The 21,310-nt window shown below is 32.3% G+C and overlaps 1 pseudogene; it reads left to right on the top strand.

Moving 5' to 3' along the window:
• Positions 1-18,604, top strand: part of LOC149562605 (BTB/POZ domain-containing protein At5g48130-like) — a 42,054-nt pseudogene extending 23,450 nt beyond the window's left edge.
• Positions 18,605-21,310: the final 2,706 nt, after the last annotated feature.

Below are 21,310 nucleotides of genomic sequence, written 5' to 3'. Positions count from 1 at the left end.
TTTGTGAGACCTCCCACTGATAACTCCTTCCAAAATGGTGCAATTTAACAAGGATTAATTGCAAATTCTAATGTTAAGTTTTAACCTCCACCTAGTCAACATGAAGGAGACCAAGCATGCAAGATTCTTCAATAAGTTACAATGACATGCAAATAGGGGTTATGACTAAAAGTTGTATGGTCAACATGCAAGTGGCCAACACATTTCCTCTTTCATTGATCTTTTTTCCCCCATTGACTAATATCTTCAGCAAAAGATATTCCACTTCCCAAATTCAATTCCACTGCAACACAAGTTTTATGAATTTCTCTTTAATAATAGTGAATTTCTTTGTCCACATATCTAGATAAAAGAAAACAACCAATTGAAATGCTTTTAGTAAGCAATATCTATTGATTTAGAGAGGAAAAATAGTCACTATTTTTGCTTAATTCAAGTATCCTTTTTAATTTATGCTCTAAGAAAAAATATTTATCTATTTATGTCATCTCTTATGTATCCTTTTTTATATCTATAGGGAAAGGGCACCTATACATAGAATGCATCTTAATTTAGTCATACTCATTACTATAAGCATAGATTTCAATAAAAGAAATTTTTTATTCTAATGAAAGGCAAGGTGATCACACTATTGGAATAAATAGAATCACACAAGTTGCACTACACAAAGCAACAAAATCTCAGAGAAAACATATATAAGCCTATGCAAGCCACTTAAATCCTAGAATTCTTCTACTTTTAGATTTGTTAAATATGCAAAAATAGTATACAACAATAATGTGGAGAATGATGCATGAGAAAAGACTTACCCATATGTTGTTGGAAACAACTAACCCTTGTCTATTTTTGTTCTTCATTATCACAAGCTACAGATTTGTACCATTTCGACTTCATTGAAATGATAACATTTAGTGATGCCATAAGACTCAACTCTTTGTTTCATCTTCCCATGAATGGTGACATACTAATTTGATTACTTTGGTGCAGATGGAATTATAATTTATCTACTCCATGATAGCATAGGGTATTCTTCTTTCAAACTTTAAATGCCAAATGGACTATGTGTAGGGCTACTTGGTACCCTTTTGTCAAATTAGAGGATTTAAAATTGTAAATTCTCTTTAGTTATCATAAGAACCCTCTGGAACATAAATCACCTAGAGACTCTCCTTTCCGACATTTGTCTTTAGCAGAAATGCTTTCTTCAATTCTATTAGCTTTTAGTCACATATTGATCCAAGAAAATCTGTAACTTTGATCACCTCACACTCCAAATTAGATGCTTTCTTCACCATTATTTTTGACATCATGTGAAGTACATGTAAAAATTGAAGAGCCTAACACTATCAGATAGATGCAATATTTTCTTCCTTATTAACTCACTTCTCTAATATCTGTTGAGTATGATAGAAAGGTTAATTGAATAGGTAAAAAGTTAGCAACTATTTTGCTTTATAATTGCCAAGCTACCCTTTGAAATCACACTTTTATATTAATAAACAATAGCTAGTTATCAAATGGTTGTCTTGCTAGTCAATTTTGGGCAATAGATTTGACCTCTTGGATCATTTTATTAAATTTGCAAATTATGAATTAAGACAATGTCACACTACCTCTCCAAAATGTTGTTCTATAGTTATCTTTTTCCCTTGTTCAAGGCACTCTGATAATTGTTGCATTGTTTTCTTTCGCTACAAACTATTTTTCTTATAATGCACTGGAGTCTTGATTTGGCACGTTTCTCATGTATTCATGTTTTGAAGGTCTAGTTAAAGATTACCTACCTACACAATAGATTTAAAACACAAAAAATTATGCACAAAATAAAATGGAAAACTAAGATGAAGAACTGATTTTAACTGTGATTGCAACATAGCTTTAGGAGCTTCATTACAGATTAAGCCTTAACCTTTCTGTTACAACATACATCTTAGATATCTTGATGTAGTGAATAATGACTATTAAAAAAGCATTGATCTAATAGTATGAAAAATAAATGTAGTGTTAAGACTTATTGCATTTTCATTTGCCTACTGTTATTAAACCTTTGTCTTCAAACATGTACTTTAGACCTTTTTGCACCAGTTGATGTGCTCTACAGACAAGCTCCAAGTCATTGATGTGGTTGAACTATGGATCCAAGAAGGTTTCAAAAGACCATTTTCTAGTTTAAGCGATAACACTAACAAAATTAGAGCAATATCTTGAGCCTTATCCTACACTCATCAGAAACAATGATGGCTCTGCTTACCTCAGATGTTACTCTAGACCCAAAAAGCCATCTAGCACCATGAGGACTAACTACCCAGGTCTCAATATCTTCTGGGTCACTCCACATGAAATCACAAAAGGGCCCTTCATGTGGTATTTCACAATGCATGTCAATGACCCTAATTTGGATATAAGAACACAAATATATCAGATCATAAAACTAGCCTTAAGTTCAAATCTTTCAAATTTTAAATCATAGATGCTTGTCTGAAAAATCTTGCAACTGACCTGATCAATTGCTTGTATGTCAGGTGAAAGTCCTCCATGGACACAAAGGACCTAATTTTAATAGCCAATGAAATGATATTAAGTTCAAGAAACACAACTATTGTGCTTCACATTTATACACAGCCACCTCTAGTCATCTTGGAAGATTAAATATACACAAAATCTATGCATTTGCATAAACTATAATAGACTATGTGATATTATTCATAATTGTAAAACCACCAATAGATTACAAATATATGTTTTCAACACATACTAGTACACTACATGCTTGACACTTAGATTTTTGGAAAATTTTAAGAGAAGTAAGCTTACCCTTCTATCAATGATTGCTGATAATGTGAGGTAAGCGTACCCTTCAACTATCATAGGGAACAAATTTTATGCATTGAATTTAGATTAGCCGAGTGGGGTTACTTGAATTAAATTGACAATTATAATTGCTATTAGAAGAAAGGAAATAAATGGATATAAAGTGCTTACAATGCACCTGCAATTGCATTGCCAAGGAAGAAACATAAGCCTATGCTTACTCCAACCTCTAGACCCAGTGCTTTGCTAATAAGGTAATAAGGTCCACCACCCTAAATTTAAAAAAGACATAAAAACTTCAATGACAAGTAGATGGTTTAAAACCATTGATATTAAATGACTAGAATGCAGTATTGTAATCCTATTGTCTCAAGATCATCCATTACAAAACATACCCAAGGTTTGATATATTCAATATGATTTAGAGCACACACAAGTACAGAACATTCACTAAATCTAATGTCTACAACATATTATCTTGCTATGAGTATGAGTAGCTATGAGTGAAACTATGAAAGCCCTGCATCGACTATCTACTTTTATATGATGAATGCCACATTAGTAGAGGGAAATTGACATGTAAAGTGAGTACTTGATTAGAAAATAAAGGTGTCTTAGCCTAAGCCCCATCAACTGACATTTTGTAGCTTCAATAACACTATCAATTACAAGAATGTCCTTTGTATATGTTATCTCCATGATAGAAAAGAGTAAGGACAATAATTTATTTTTAATGGACAATAGAAATCAGGTAAGTATATTGTTTAAACTTTTGAACATGATTGTTAATACTGGTGTGACACACCTGCCAGTACTACATGGGCTAGGGGGAGACTAGACCTCATGATTTCATATCTATTTAAAAAAACTCTAATGAAACAAACTAAACTAGGCCCAAGGAAAACCCTTGATATTATAAAAGGATGACATTGTTATTAGTTGTGCTCCTGACAATCAAAGCTTTAGATTTCCTAGTGAGGGTAAAACTAGAAAAAGTAGTTGTTACTTACAAACCTAGAGTTTGTGAGGGCAATGGTTACTCTATGTCAAGGGGTGGTTTGAAAGATGTTCTGGATTATTAACTCATTGAATTAATGTCCCAAGAATTTGTGGGACTATTGGTAATAGTTTCCAATCAATTATAATTTAGACATCAAGACCATTTGTATGATACTTATATATTTAATGACAAAAATTTCATTGTTTCTTGCAGAGAGAAAGATGAGACATACTCAGGAGCCATAAATGCAAGCTTGTTATATTATTTGTCACTTTACACCCACTTCCTATTATTTCCAAAAGCAATGATAATCTTGATTCTCAAACCTACAAATCATGTAGTCATGGCAACAAGTAGAATAGTTCATTAAAAAATAAATGCATATTCAGGATAAAAGAAAAGAAAAACAGTTTTGGATTATACCTTTCCCTGTACTTCCACACTTTGTGTAAATGTATAGTGAAATGAAAGTTGTTGTCTTCATCTTAATAGGGTTTAATTAAATGTTTCTAAGAAAATCAGAATTTGCAATTGAAACTTGGCCTTATTCATGCAATGCTTCAGTGCCATGGAAAATAGAAAGGTTGTGTTTATATATTGAAGGTCTTGTTGCTTTATCACCTTGTCAATGTTATTCAGTCCATTCTTCTTGCTCACAATTTCATATTTTAGATTGCATAGCTAACATAATTGGAAAGAAATATTAATGAAGCTACCAATCCTTCATCTAAGAGAATTTTTTTATTATTAAAACAATGTAAGTGGAGTGGATATTTAATACATGGTATATAGTGCAAAAATAAAAGGCAGTCGACAAAGCATGGAACCATGAGTCCTTCCTAAAAGGTAAGGTTTAAAACAACAATATCACAAGCAGTTCCTATAGCTGATGCTATAAAGCCTTTATAAAATTATAAGCATGTACATATGCATATGAGTTGTCCCTAGCCAAGTACTCCAAAAGACTTATTGGGCTTACGAGTAAACTCATACATTTTTGGAGATTTCTATGGCTTAGTTTATGATGCTAGTTTGAGATGGAATGCTTCTCATTCACAAGGAAGATGTCAAAGCTATCCACTATCTAAATCAATACAAAGATATGGTGGGTATTGTTGAACTAAATCAACTAGATATGATCATGAAAGATCTAAATATTTCCATTGACACCTAGAACTCTGCCCCTGATAAGAATGAACATGAAGATTTCGTGGGCCTTGATGATAAAACACCAAAGGAATATGTCCTAGTAGGCTGGAATGTTTAACTATTTGCTACAGACATATTTTGGGCACCTTACAAGTTACACTACCTCAACTTGGTGATGCAAGCAATTGGCATCCAAATAAAGTGGGTGAAAGAAATAGTGTACATTATTCAAGCAAATCATTCTTTTCTTTGGAGCATTATAATTTTAGGATATGTAGATGATGAATTGATCAGGCTTTAGACCCTTTCAAATAAAAGTGGTATAAAAGATGACTTATTGGGATGAGAAGATGAGAGGTAGATGGATTTGGGTTTTGCGATTCCTTGGTATGTTAGTTTGAGCTTCAGTTGGCTTCAAGAATACTATAATATTCTCTACTTACAAAGCCAACCATGTGAAGGTGGAAGCTCATCAAGAGTCACCCCCCTCCCCCTAACATCAATCTAATTTACCCATTATGATCTAATTACATACTTCATTCATTCATTTATGAACTATAACATTCAATCAATACAATCACATAAAATTCATTAATATGATATAAAATTTATTAATACACAATACTAATCAAGACTTCATTAACACATAACAATATTCATCAAAATAAAATAAAAATCAATATTAATATGCATCATTCATAGATAATTACTTAAAACAAAGTTCTTTCATTATCCAACAAGGTTTATCAAAGAGAATTTTTAAACCATCATTTCTTCTTTTTGTTTTTCTTAGCTCTCTTAAGAAAAATGCTCATAGGAGCATCCATATCTTTCTCATTCTTCTCCTCTTTTGGCATGTGTAATGTCAAATTACAATGGCTCCTTTTGTTTGGAGGAGCAAGAGGCTGCTACACTAAAGGGGGCTATGTTGCAAGAACAAGTAAACGGGATAAATTAGCATACTCTTTTTCTTTTTTTAACTATTACAAGTTTGTAATTAAGTACTAGTACAACATAACATGCATTTTTCTTACCTGACAATGCCACATCATGTACATTAACATTTTGATCAACCCCCACATCAACATGTTGAACACTTGGAACATGCTCCACTCCTTCACCATGATGTTCAACATGCTCTGAAATATTCAAAAAAAGGATACACATCAAATTACAATTGAAGTTGTTAAATTTTATTCATAATTGCATAGTTAATTTCCAATAGAAAATTATACCTCCACCACTATAATACACATTATGGCCTTCGTCATGAGCAGGTTTTTTGATAGGTTATGAAGGCTACAATAAAATGTTATGCACATTGTTATGCAGTCAATTTACATTCAAAACTAACACCAAAAAAGAATCTTCTCAACTATTCAATTTCACTTACTTTTCAGTTGACCAATTTACCTATGAGATATCATTTGGTGCAATAGATTCTTGGGCAAGGCTTTTAGATTCTTTTCATAGGCATGCAACCATGACTTTATAGCCTTCCTTCAAGGCAATTTTTCTATCTTCATCTGTGAGCTCCACATTGAATTCTGTGCCCTATATTTTTTGCTTAATATCGTTAGTTTTTCATGTATGGTTTTATTAAACAAAAATCTTTGCAACATTATATAAAAAGATAAATATGAAATTTCATTGCTCCTACTTACAAGTCAAGACTAGAGATTCATATAGCCACCAGAGCCAATTTTGTGTTGGCCATCCTTTTGTAGTCTCACTTTTGTAGCCATGGATGTGTCCTACAATCTATGAACAATTTCAAAAATCTTAGATTATATATTTACAAATATCACTAATTAGTGCATAATTACAATGTACTTAATACTATCATGACATACCTTTTTTTGCCATGTGCTGCTTCATTTACTTTATTTTCACATAGCCTTTTGTCCTTTGCACCTTTTATTATTTCATTCCACTCCATCGGTGGAATCATAAGAGAATGGTCATACTTTGGGTTCTCCTTAAGATCCCTTCTATATTAATCCTCATAGTCTTTATATGCTTTGATGCTCTTTTGAGAAGTAGGCCGATGTCAGAAATGTTTTTTCCAAATTTCTCCTCAAAAGATATAATTAGCTGATTTTTTAATTCCATAGCTTGTAAATTCCACCTTTTAAAAAAAATTAGATTTTTAGATCAATAACTTTAACATAGTACAATAAATGGAAGAAAAGAAAAATTATGTAGCAATGATATGAAGCTACATACCTTTTACGTATGGTGGGTCCAAATAGTCTCAATGTCATATCAAAAAGATGATCAAAGAAAGCATTATCAATCCAAAATGAGTAATGTAAAAGTAAACTAAATTTACACTTTAAATAATAACAATTTTAAAGCACCTGGAAGCTTTTTTTCTTTTAACAGAAACATAGTTTTCTTGTTCAGCAACAATGTCCCTACATATGAACTAGTACTAATCACATGGACTGCTCCAGGAAATGGATTAGCTTCAGTAGTATTGCTCTTTGTTGCTCTATCAACTGAAGGTCTATCTATTAGTGCACAAAATAGGACTACAGTAAGATCTATCTGGCATAACTTTTATCACTAGTTACATCCACTAATGAATTAGGGAAAACATTTATAGACCATACTATTCTTTTAGTACCATTCCTCATGACAAGTTTGAAGATTTAAAATATTTTACTTCATTGAAATCCAATGACCCTTAAAGTGGAATTAAATGACATGGTTTTGTAGCTAAAATGGCATCTTAAAAGATAAAATGCATGGTTTAGTAGCTAAAACAACATGTGAAAAACACATTCTAATTGAAATTTTCCCCATAATGTTCCAATAAAATAATTGAATGTTCATCTACTCTCTCTCAAGATCACATATTTATCTATGGAGAGAAATGCAAAAATTTGTCCCAAAGGTAATACAATGCAGTTCTAAGATGCTTTAGTTCAGTTTGGTAAAATTAATGAACCTTCTGGTTAAGACTGCCTAACTATGTTATCCTGGAAACACATTTAATCCTTCCAAGAAAACACATACATAGACATTGATGTAGAAGGATCAAAATATGAAGTTTATTAAATGTAAATGAAACATCATTACAATTAAAGCACACACCAAATGAAATGAAAGATAGAGAGACACCACTAGTCTCACTTTCTTCATTGGTAAATGCATACATAAAAACATATGAAAGTACTGCCACCGATCACAGTATTGAAATTATTGCCATATGATTTGTTTTACTTCAAACTAGAGTGCAGATCTATCAAACATGACCTTAAATAAAAAGCTCAAAAAACAAATACTAGAATACATCTCTTCCCAAACATATGCATTTCAGAGTTTCCAAAGCTTGTAAGCCAACATATACGCCTAAATGATTACAAGAGTTTTGCTAGTCTTGTATTTGAATAATGACAATTTGGATGAAGCATAAATGAGCATTAGGGACACATGGTGGCTTCTTTCCCAATAAGAGTTACAAATATCTAAAACCCACCACACTCTTTGGCATGATTTATGATTGAGGAAAATGCAAGCTTCACCCAAACTTGTACAAAAGCTATAGAGATGTATCAATATAAAGACTATAGGAATCATAGACACTTTTATCAAAATTACAATCTCTCCTAGCAAACAAATAAGCAAAAACCAAGAGCCAATAAACAAACAAGTTCATAATCAGCTTCACAAATGAAGATGAATCACTTAATAGAGCCTTTCTTAAGCAATTAGAGCTGCTAAAATGTCCTACCCTAAATAAATGGTAAACACAAAATAAATTCATAGTAACTAGTTTTATTTAAAAACTACTACTAGCTAAACCATAGTTGATGATTGAACAAAAAAATCAAATTGGTCAGAAAGAACCTACATAATATATATTAGAGATGACTTGAAAAAATACCAAAAATAATTCATCAAGCCACTGAGAGCTATTGTATCAATAAAAGAAAAAGATGAAGATAAACTCATAAAAAATTGGAAACTCTAGTTCAATGACTTCCCTTCCACAGAGAAGAAATAGAATAATAAAGATAGTTATCTCATATTGATAATTGTTTTACAAGATAATTGTTAACACCAAAACAAATACATTATACCTATAGCTTACATATGCAATATCAAAGATCATATATCAGAAGTATAAGCTCAAGAAAAAGACAAAAAAATAGAATAATAAAATCTTGAAGATTAAAAGGCCAATTAGGGCATTCTTTTGTAGCCTTTAAAGCAAACATAAGTAAGAACTTACATTCAGTCATACGTACCAAAGTACTAATCACTAGATTTTGTACTTTGGTACGTATGATAGGTACATAAGTACAAAATCCACCCAACAAAAAAAATGCATGATTAGCACATTAAAAAATATAGTAAAACAAGGTTTTACCAGTTGTAATGGGCATAGACGAGGATGTTTGCATGGTCCTTGTTGCCAACAATGCACAAGGCAATACTGGACTACTGACCGAAGGAGGCGCCTGCACTTCATCATGAGCTAAAGAATACAATATTGTTAGCAAAGACATTTGAAATGGATAAAGATCAAATGAGATACTAGCTAGAAGCATCCAGAAAAAAAAGGTAAGTGTTATAATGTTGATGAAAACAAACAAAGAAAGTGTTACTTACACGAAGGTTGTGTGCTACAACCTACACCATGTTCACCATGTGATGTCACAACTGTTGCATATTTCTATACAAAAACACATAAAATTAGAGATCATGATCCATAAGATACTATAAAATATTAACATGTATTGAACTTCTATTATTGCTTTAGTCGAATTATTGGTTACCTTCAAAGATTGGACCCTACAGTCCAATTCTTTTCTTAGTGCCTCTTTCTTCTTGCTTGTGTCACCCTCAATGATAATGTTAACAATTTCATCAGTATATCTTTTTTTGAGTTTCTAGGCCATGAAGATAGGGTCAGCACTAAGGGCGATGTCATGTAGAAATGATGCCCGTATTTTAGATCACATTTGATCAGCTGCCATTCTAGCTTTTTCCTATCATTTGTGACATCAAATATCAGTAAAATTTCATAAAAATAACTCCAAAATCATAAAGAAAAGAACATAATAATATGACATTTATTTCTATATTAACATTAAAAATTACAATAATTAATGTTTACCTTTGCTAAAGGTGTGTGAGATGGTGCATCCATGTCACCCTGTGAAAAAAGTTAGTAAGTCTTAGAAATAAGTAGCAAAATTAAAGTAATAGATTCACAAAAAAAATGTAATAATAAAGTAGATTGTATATGTAAATCATTTTTCTTAAGTTAGCCAAAAATTTGGTGTAACTAATGTGTATATCTAAAAAAATATTTGACATGTTCTACTTAATATTTATATCTGCACATATGGTTTGGAAAGAAAAATTTGGTCATACATGACCCCATCATAGTTGATATTGATCTTACTTGGACATTTCATTGATCATCATGATCTTCATCCATGTCATCATCATCATCATTACCATCATCATACTTGTCACTTTGATCATCGTCGCCACCACCACCATCTTCATCACCATCATCATCATCTTCATCACCATCATCATCATCATTATCACCATTATCATTAGCATGACCAAAATCATCACCATCTTCTTCTTCATCATCACTAGGTAACTGCCATTCCTAATAATAATTTACTTTGTCTTGTGCTTCTTTAATATCTTCTTCTTCCATCACATTATACTTTACCGACCTTCCTCTTGGGTCATGTCTAACAACAAATGACCAACCTGATTTTTTTGGAACACCAAAGTAAAATACTTGCTCGCATTGGCTTTGAAGAACATAGGGCTCATCTCTAATTGGCTCAAATGAGCTTGTATTAATCATAGTAAATCCACTATCATGTTTAATAATAGTCCTATCAGGATTATTTTGATTCAGCTATAGTCTGAACCATTTGATGACAAATAGAACTATTTTGAATGAATTAAAGTTGCACTCAAGTATATCATCCAAAATGCAAAATTATCAATTTTTAGATTGTTGAGGATGTATGTCAGTTCTAGATGAAATATTGGTGACTGCGAAGACAACACTTATCCCAGAATCACACGTTTTCTTTGTTTTGTCTGAATTTTTTGTGCAAAATTTATAGCCATGGTAGTACATAGCTTTGTGGTGTTTGACTTGCAATTATTCAAACATGTCAAAATTATTTGCATTGATATGTGAGTTTATATTAAACTTATGTCTCATGATTAATAATCTTATGCATACCTTTGTATCTCTTAAGCCATATACTAGATCAAGTACCATTGGTGTAACATTAGGATCTTCATTATGATGAGCTTCTTTAACCAACAATGCAACATCATCCCATGTTAATGAGTGGCCATTTTTTTGAGACTGTTCAATCCATACCGTCATCCAATCAAGATTGTTTGCAATATACAAATGTAGTGCATCCCAATCATGACCAACTATAAAGAAGACAATTACACTAGTTAGAAACAACTTATATATATTGATGATGGATAAGAATTCTTAAACTACAAAAAATAACTTATAATTACCTCTCACTCTCCTCAATCTACCTTTCCTTGTCAAGTACTCCCCTTCAAATTTTTCATTAGAGTTGGGATCCCAAATGTGATCTACATGGATATTTGTTGCAAACTTTGAAAGATATTCACTAATGTACACCATGGTCTAGTATACTATATATTCCTCTACCATAGAACCCTCAGGACATGCTCCTTGTCAAACCAAGCCCTTTATAAATTTCAAGTGCCTCTCAATCATCCACATTGACCTAGTTTGTATAAGTTCACACAATTCAATCTCCTCAACTTGATGTATGAGGTAGTGTTCTCGAGCATTGAAAAAGGTTGGAGGTAAACACTTTTGCATTTCACACATAAGCTGTGGAATTTTTCTCTTCCAATATTTTATATCTTTTTTTATCAAATTCTTTGGATGATAACCACCTAAAAGAGATTCAACATGCAAAAACACATAAACGAGATTTCAAATAAAATTATACAATAGATTTCAAATAAAAGGCTACAAATCTAAGAAGAAACACTTCTAACCTCATGTATTTTCCAAGATCATATATAACTTGTTTAATACTGTTGTCAAACTGGTGTGGAAGGGATAGAGGTAGGACATACTGCAATCATTAAAAAATGATCATTTCAATATATTATTAAATAATGCAATAGGGAGTACATTCAATTTTACAAATAACTATAAATAGAGAACATGACTTACCTTGACAAAGGTATGCCAATCATGTGTTTTCAACCCTGGCCCAAAATCATTGTTCTTTGATAGAAGAGTGCTTATATTTGTAGCAAATCCTATTGGAAATTTTTCTTTGTTTATGACTTCTTTTAATGCATCACTTTGTTGCTCCATTAATAACCAAGGAATGACACTTGTATTTATGCAGTCTCCATTACTATTTGATTCAATGAAATCTTTTAGTGCATGATTGGATTCATGAATGTCAGTGCAAATTTTGGCAATTTTTTTCTCTATCATGCCTTCCATCCAACATTTTCCATAGTGTCTCTATTACATTCTTTCCAATATGAAAAACATCAAACAAATGCATGATTGGAAGATCCTTGTATTACGGTAACCTACTAAATTGAGTAGGATAACTTTTCATTCATTTAAGAAGTTGGTCATTGATGCCTTGATGACCTTCACAAGCATCAATTATAGCATTAGTAAATATAAGACAATATCAAAATACAAATTTTAAACTTTGAACGACAAATTGGACATTACCTTGATGATTTAGTCGATCGTATTCCAACTTCCATAGATGAGGTGTCATTCTTCATGGCCTTGATGATGTCACTTCTTTCCCTATTGAAAAAATATTTTTTGGCAATTTGATACCTATGATTATTGTCAAGAATGTGCCTAAACTCATCAAATAGGTCTGCTTTCCTAAACTTCTTGAATGACGAGATTTCATCTTCAAACCACAAACTGGACACACAAATTTTCCCTTTGTCTGAAAACCTAAAAGATCATGTACAATTATCATGTGCAACTTAAGCATATGATAGTAATGTGTTTAAGCACTATAGTAGACAAAAAATATGTGATCTTAACAATATAACATACTGCAAAAATGAGTTAGCCCAAGGGTATCATGTATTATCCATACAAGCATTGCATGAAATTGAAATTGTTATTGTCCTATCGGTCTAGAGATGTCATACATAGTGATGTCATTCCATAACTTCAACAACTCGTCAATTAGGGGCTCAATATACAAGTTCATATCTTTAACTTGGTACTTACTTAATAGAATTCTTTAGAATAACTGAGAGGGTGGGGTGAATCAATTATCCAAGGTCTAAATGCCCTAATAGTACTTTTTCACAAATATAGTGAGCCCATTGAACTATTCATCCATCCAAGCTTAAAACATCCATCTTAGCAAGTTACAGCAAATCAACATGTAGAAATAAAACATGCAAGATTAACACATGACACAATGATTTATGTGGAAACCCAATTTGGGAAAAACTACCAGTAACATGCTACTCAATTCTCACTTTTCTGAAGTGATGCCCTATTGAAGGCCTACCTTGTTAAAGGCTTACAATACACTATTAAACGTGACCTTTTTAGAGGATTTTACCATACTATTAGGAATGGGCCTAGTCAAAGGATTTTGGAACATTCACTTGGAATGTCACCCTGTTAAAAGATTTATAACATGGCTATTACACCAACCTAAGTCCATAGGATTTAGAATAACTGTTACAATTGCTAGAGAGTAATAATAATGACTTTTGATCTGATACAACTTACAACATATCTTTTAGATTACAGATCACACTTCAGTTCAATCCTTTGCTTGACTTTAATCACTACGGCTCTTGACAGCTTGTCTTCCTCTCAAGCTTTGTCTCCTTGAGTCTTCTTGCTCATTAGACCAATGCAATCATCCTTGTGGTCATCTATTGAAATAGAGTTTCTATGCTTTCTTTCTCCTTAGTACCTTCTTCAGCACTTCATGCTTTCATGCTTGACCAACTACTTATTTTGTGACCTTATGACTTCTTAATTAGAAATCTGGAATACCTTTCTCGCTCGATTCTCCCTCTCCAACTTTTAGGGTTTCAATATATTAGGTAGGATACAATGTATATGTCCCATATCTCATCTTCATCTACAAAATGTTTTACATAGAGTTCTGTGCCACCAGCTCATCATTCTTATCTTCTATTTGATTCACAAAATTCTAGATAACAACCTTGTCAGCTAAGATCTAGCGAATCTTTGACTCTTAAAATAATGCAGCACCTCGACACCCTCTATATTACTTGGCTCCTGTATTCTACTCGGCATTTGATCTTCGCTCGACACCTAATTTTTACTCGGCACTTGACATTTTCTTGACACTTGAAGATCGCTCGGCACACTCTAAAGGTGAACTTGCTTGGCTTCAACTAAGAATCTATTTGACACTAACTAGCTTGCTCAACACTCTCTTATGAACTTAGTTAGGCTTTACAAATGACTTCGCTAAACCTTACATCTTTGATGTGTTTAAGTGTGTCCATTCTCTATGTCTTAGAATATGTCATCAATACACTATTTCATCAATGGCTTAGCAGATCCTTGTACTTCATTACAACATCATATCTACAACCTTTCTCTAGGTGTTCTAGTTACATCTTATTGATTGCCACCTCCTTGTCAATCAACTAATTGATAGTATTTCGATCACTAAAGCAATTTTCATTCCTGTAGGTAGCAAGTTTGACATCAATGAAAAAACAATGATTGAAAATGTTCTTTACCAGTTCCATCATTCTTTATTCATGATCTCTTCAATCATTTCCAACACTTACCTAGTAATTGAATGAACATAAATATTATATAATTATTATGACCATTTTCATGCACTATTTATAAATTAATTTAGATAACTATAAAATGAAAAAATACTTGGCAGAATCATTGACAACATTATGTGCTCCCTCTTTATGGACATCCAAGGAGGAATGTTATTGTTAATAACAAAAATAGGCCACACTGAGTAAATAGATCTCATATCTCTATATGGATTGACACTGTCTGCTGCCAATGAAAGCCTCAAATTATGAAGTTCTTCTTTAAAGTGTGACCATGTTTCTTCTATCTCTTTAAATGCAAAACCGTCAGTAGACATTCACATAATGTTATCTTGACTTCTATTGCATGCATGGTAATCAATAAATTGTGCCAAGCTAGTGCACTTGAATAATCATTGAAGACATGGAATAATGGGAATGTACCAAAGAATCTTGTGAGACACCTTTTTTGTTATTTGATTTGACTAATATCTACTCATATGAAAATAAGAGCATTCTATTGCAAAATCATGTTGTTTATGATATAGAATGTGATCATTGGGACATGCTTGTATTTTCTTATACTTTATTCCAATCTGATTCATAATGGTACATAATTCTCAGTATGAATGAGGCAAAATGTTTGATGGTGGTAACAAAAGCTCACATATCAACCTACAACAACAAATATGCATTGTTAATATAATGAATCTAATAATGATGATGAAGATAGTTTTGATATTTTTTCAAGGAAATATATGCTCTTTAGTAAGATATAAAAGGAAATATGAATTAAATGTGATCTATGTGTGCTCTAGGTAGATGGACATTACCTTTTGAAAATCATTCAACAAGGGCATCATATTTTCATCAATTTATTAAGAGGTTTGTACAGTTTGAGATTGGAGTAAGAGATAGTTATCATTGTTGCTAAAGATTGTTATCCTAAGGATTGTAGACTAAGTGTAACTAGACATTTCATTGTCATATGGTTTTACCAATCTCGGTAGGCTATCTAGGAATAGGAATTTCTCTAGGAACATTTTGTGGATAGGCTTTTGGAACGAGGCAATTCAATATGCTTGGCATTTACATATAGAAATCTATTGTGATATAGTGTCATATTTTGGATCACATAGTGTCATCTAAGACATTACCATTGTACAATCAAACCTAGAAAAAATAATTCATTGATATGAATTATGGAAATCTAATATCGCTAAATGAGAAATCTATTTAAAAATAGAATGCTAATGTGAAAGCAATCATAGAAATATATATTTGTCAATGCTAACAATCAGTTGTAAGCATGAGGTTTCCAATTGAAACTAAACTATAAGCATGGCACTCCAAACAAAATGTGCAATTGTGTGATGAAACAATATGTGCATTTATAACTGAAGTGTCATCTAGTGGTTCTATCTTGCAATTGTAAACAAGATTCACCAAAATATTTTGGGTGTGAGAGCCTCAAACATAAATCATATCATGGAAATGGTTCTATCTTGCAACCATAAACATAACAAGAGTGTCAACTAATTGCTCTATCTCACAACCAGACACATGATACTCCAAAATCTTTTGGGAGTTCAAATGCATACATTCTATCTTATGAAAATCTTAGCTAGTATGACAAGCGCCATGATATAACTAATCCAGGTGAGCCCTTTAGTAGTTTTCTTTTCAAATATCCATGAGCCTTAATGGCATGCATCTTCATAGCACATGGATCCTATAGTTCGCTACTAGTTAGAACATTTATTTAATTGGTTTTCATAAAATGATTTGGTTGCAAAGAAGGTGTACAATCCTACAATTCATATAATCAAGAATGACCATGGCATGCATTAACTCTTACTATACGTATTGTAATACTTTTTTTAAGGCCCTTTAGCTTAGGAACCACACTTCTCTTTGATGGATTTTCTAAGCAAGATAAAAAACTTACACAAGATTTGTTGAAGAAATGTACCATCAAATAGTAACACACATGAACTTTGAGAAACAAAAATTTGTATCAAATAGCTAGCAGAAATCTAAAAGTTGTATCAATACCATGCTATTTTGAGAAACAAAGGTAGAAGATGCTATGTATATGCAATTTTATACCATAATAAATGTAGAGATAAGGTGACAAAGGAATTCCCAGATCTAGAATTTATGATCCCTGATATTATTGCAGTAATTATTCTCACATTCCTAGAATTCCAAAACTGATAGGAAAATGTCAAAATCTACTTTGATGTCCTTATTCTCAATAGACATGCTAGAGAAGCTCTAAAATATCAATGTGCATATGGAGTAAAAGATAAGTTCTTCTAGACCACAAATGTTGGTTTCACATATGATTTGAACAAAGACTATATAAGAAATGTGTTAAGAAAGAGACTACAAAACTAAACAAGTAGAAGCTAGTGTGTAAATATAGGTTTGGCAAATAGAAAACATTGAACTTATAATTGGATCAACATGACTATGTACACAAGTCCAAACCCTCACCTATCCTATAGTTTAACAAATCTCCAAAAAATGAAGAGACAAGTAAATTGATTCATAGAGCTAACACATCCACCTAAAAGGATATTTTTATTTTAAAAGCCATTCACAATCCAAAAAATCATATCCAAATCTTAATTGTGGATAGAAAGGAATGTTTGCAAGTAGTTTCCTATTCTAATCCCTAGATTCTTGGCTCAAAACTCACAATGATAGACATGTGGAACATGGATAGGAAAAATAATATAGGTCACAGCTAGAAAAGAGTTTAGAGATGGTAAAGTTGATACTAAAGTCAACCGAACCAAAAATAATGTGAAATCATAATGGAAGAGTGAACAATGGGTAATGTATGATATGCAAAAAGGGAGATTGGGAAAATTGGAAGACAATGACTAGAAAGGAAATTCAAGACTAATGAATAGAAAAAACAAATTTCTTATAATAGTCATGAGTGAGACTACAAGATTGACTAGCAAAATTTGCTTGCAACTGGCTATTACTTCCATTTCTATTTCATGAAGGTAAATGTTTATAGCTCTTGCGCTTTCTAATCTGGTATGGTTTGCATAGGTCTGAAGCTACAAGGTTCTCAACCAACACAATAGTTCACATTAAGGATTCCACTTTCCATCTTCACAAGGTACAGGAATTGATATTTACCCCCTTATATTTTTCATATTTTGTATCAATTATGAATGCATTTCAACTTTTGTACATGTCTACATGCAATTACCTTTGGTGTCCATGAGTGAATACTTGAATTAGAAGTTGAAGAAAGCCAACAAAATACATTTGAATTCTTGTCCAGGTGGAGTGGAGACTTTTGAGCTCATAGTAGCCCATTGCTATGGATGTATGATACACATGGAACCATCCACCATCTCAGCAATCAGGTGTGCATCAGAGTTTTTTGAAATGACAATGGACTACTCCAAAGGAAATCTTTGCAAACGAAGCTATAGATATTTTAAAGATACAATACTGAAGAACTAGGACCATGTCATTGAATCCCTCCAATGTTGTGAGGAGATTAGTCCCATAGCCTAAGGGCTCAAGATAGTCAACACTTGTATTGAAGTAATATCACTCTTAACCTGCTCTGCAATTGAAAAATGAGCTCCTATACTATTTCCATTGGCACCCATGGAGATCACATTTGGGGGCGGCCATATGGAGAATCTGATCAATGACCTAATAACCATTCCTTTAGACTATTTTAGGTAGATAATAGAGTCAATTACAAGGAAAGGCATTAATGAGAAATTTATCTACAAAGCATTGTTTTTGTACACCAACAAGTGGTTGCTCTTGTTGTTTTAAGGAAGCTATATGGGCTCTTGTTGTTCAAGGAATCTATATGGGAAATAAGTCCTTTGTAGATTACATTTCCACATTGTTTCTTTGAAATGAGAGAAAATTTGTTAAAAATAATTCAATGGAGATCTATAACTCTAACAAATACACTTAAAATCAAATTTGAATAGAGCTTTATAGTCCTTTGATGATTTGAGCTAATTTACATCTAGATTCATTTTCCTAGATTCTAATCAATCCTTTATTGTTATAGTTGAATATTTGATAGGGTGGACTTTCAAGGTTTAAACATGATAAAGGAAAAAAGTGGAGAGATGAAAGCAGAGGTGGAATGTGTGGCTAAGCTGCTCCCTATGGACAAAGATATCATACCTATTACCTTCCTATTTGGGCTCCTTCACTGTTCCCTTACATGGAGTGCAGATAAAGAGTGCACCTTTAAGCTTGAAAATAGAATTTCAAGCTAGTTAGATCAGGCTCCAATACTAGATTTCTTATTGCCATTGAAGAATGATGATGATGTAATTGACAATTTGGGTATTTTGGAGGTAGAGAGCATGCAACATATAGTTGCCATGTTCATGTCTCAATAACGTGATGTGGCGGAAGAGTCTGATTACACCCTTTTCAATGAAGGGAATGCCAGTTCTCAAAGCTCCACTAATGTGGCCAAAGTGTGGGATTTGTATCTCATAGAAATTGCTACCTATTCCAATGTTTCACCTGCCATTTTCCTAGATTTGGTTGAAACTGTGCCATCCCCTTGTAGGCTAATCCATGATTAGCTTTACAAAGCTATTGACTTATATCTCAAGGTAAAGTTTACTATACTTTCTTTAATTTGATATTTTAGTTTTACCTAATGTTCTTTGATGAAGCTAGATAATGATTAACCATTGTAGCTAGTCATGGTCTCTATGTAATTCCTTACTGTAATTAACATCAAATGATGTTGTGTGAATGCTAGTGCACTAGTGACCAAAGAATTTCGTAGTATTGTAACATCCTGCTAGGGAACACAGTTGCAGTTGTTCTATCTTTTCTAATCATATGGAGATTTATTGCTATATTCAATGGATGTAATCTTGTATTGTACATTGTGTTCTCTAGCAGGGCATTTCAAGTATACTCTGAAGATAGAAATATAGATATATATGATAATCTCATTTAAAACTATATTTTGGTCATTTTCCATTATCCTTGTTGTATATCGATGTTCCATGCTCCATGGTTTGATTTCTACCCATAGCAAGAAGCTTCTAGATCATAGCCTCCAACATATTCTCTAACAGGAGGAAAATTTGTTATCTTGAAATCTAATTTCCAATACCTTGTGAATGATATATCAATTCACCATACTCTCTATTTGTATTTTCATGACTTTTACTCTGTCTCACCTATTTGTTGATTTTACTCCTAGCTCTATAGCATATGGATTTGTTCTATGGGAAGATACTGTGGAAGGTGTCACTTGTATCAAATGTCTTGATTTTCAAAAGCAATCAAACCCATAGAGAAGGAAATCCATAACTAGAGTATCATCTTGTTTTAGAGAAGACGATGGACTATTAAAGAAAATGTCACTATTCATGTAAACTAGTCACATTAAATATAAGAATATCCAAGGAAATTTATAAATTATGACAATCTAATAAATAGGTAGGTTAAAGGTAAAACTATTGCAGTGCATATTATCCAATTTAGTATTTGAAAAAGAAAATTGTAACCCTTAGGACATTCATAATTGATGGCACCGCCCAAATGTTTGATAATCATATGAAAAGCCTCTTTGCAAATGCATTGCAGTGAAAGGGAAAATCATAAAATATTTTTTCTAGAGCAACAAAATAATGTGCTTGATTACAAAGGCAATTGAACTTGATTAATGCCTATTGATTTACCATAATGCTATTTCAAGTATAATCATTGAGATTCATATGTTGTTTCAAGAAATTATGAATAGACAAGAGTCATCTGCATTTAGGTCAACAAAGAAGAATTTTTTACATGCCTGCATATTTTAAGATTTTAATTATATTTATATGAATTATTTGCATGTAGTTCTTGAAAGAAGGTTCTATGTCTATGAACTAGTGGTTTCAGTATATTTCTTTTGATGATGGAAACTATATGTTGCGTGTAGTCCTTGCGTTACTTGTCTTGGATATCCTCTATGGAGCAACCCACTAGAAACTAGATGATTTTAAAAAAAACTAAAGCAATAGAAACAAAATCTAATGCATATATGTTCCTCCCTTGTAAAATGTAAGTTGATATATATTATATATATACCACTGAAGAGCATGCTCTTCTTAATCTATCTGTAGAGGAAAATCCTGAGTAATATGTTAGAGTAATTAGATATTTCCTAATTAACTCTAGTTGCTTAAGCTAAACTTTAGGCATCTAATAATTAATTTCTTTTATTAAATTATCATGATGCAACCTAGGTTAGACCTTTTTTATGGTTTTGATCTCCTTTATAAGGATGATCTCTCATTGTAAACATTCACTTGAGATAATTCACTTTTGATTACAGCAATCTCTTTTTTGCTCATCAAGAATGTCTCGTCTATGGATTTGGCAATTCCTACCTCCATAACTTTTTGCCTCTCTCTTTTGTAATAGGTGTTTGTGTGCAGGTGATTCTTGGGAGCTGTGGGGTTGATCGTTCACCAACTTCAACATGGTATCAGAGCTCCAGATCTTCAT

The sequence above is a fragment of the Cupressus sempervirens genome, chromosome 4 (genome assembly GCF_028749045.1).
Source record: "Cupressus sempervirens isolate cs-2001-9-10 chromosome 4, ASM2874904v1, whole genome shotgun sequence".
In the NCBI taxonomy this organism is placed as follows: Eukaryota; Viridiplantae; Streptophyta; class Pinopsida; order Cupressales; family Cupressaceae; genus Cupressus; species Cupressus sempervirens.
This window is presented reverse-complemented; position numbering and strand designations above follow the sequence as displayed.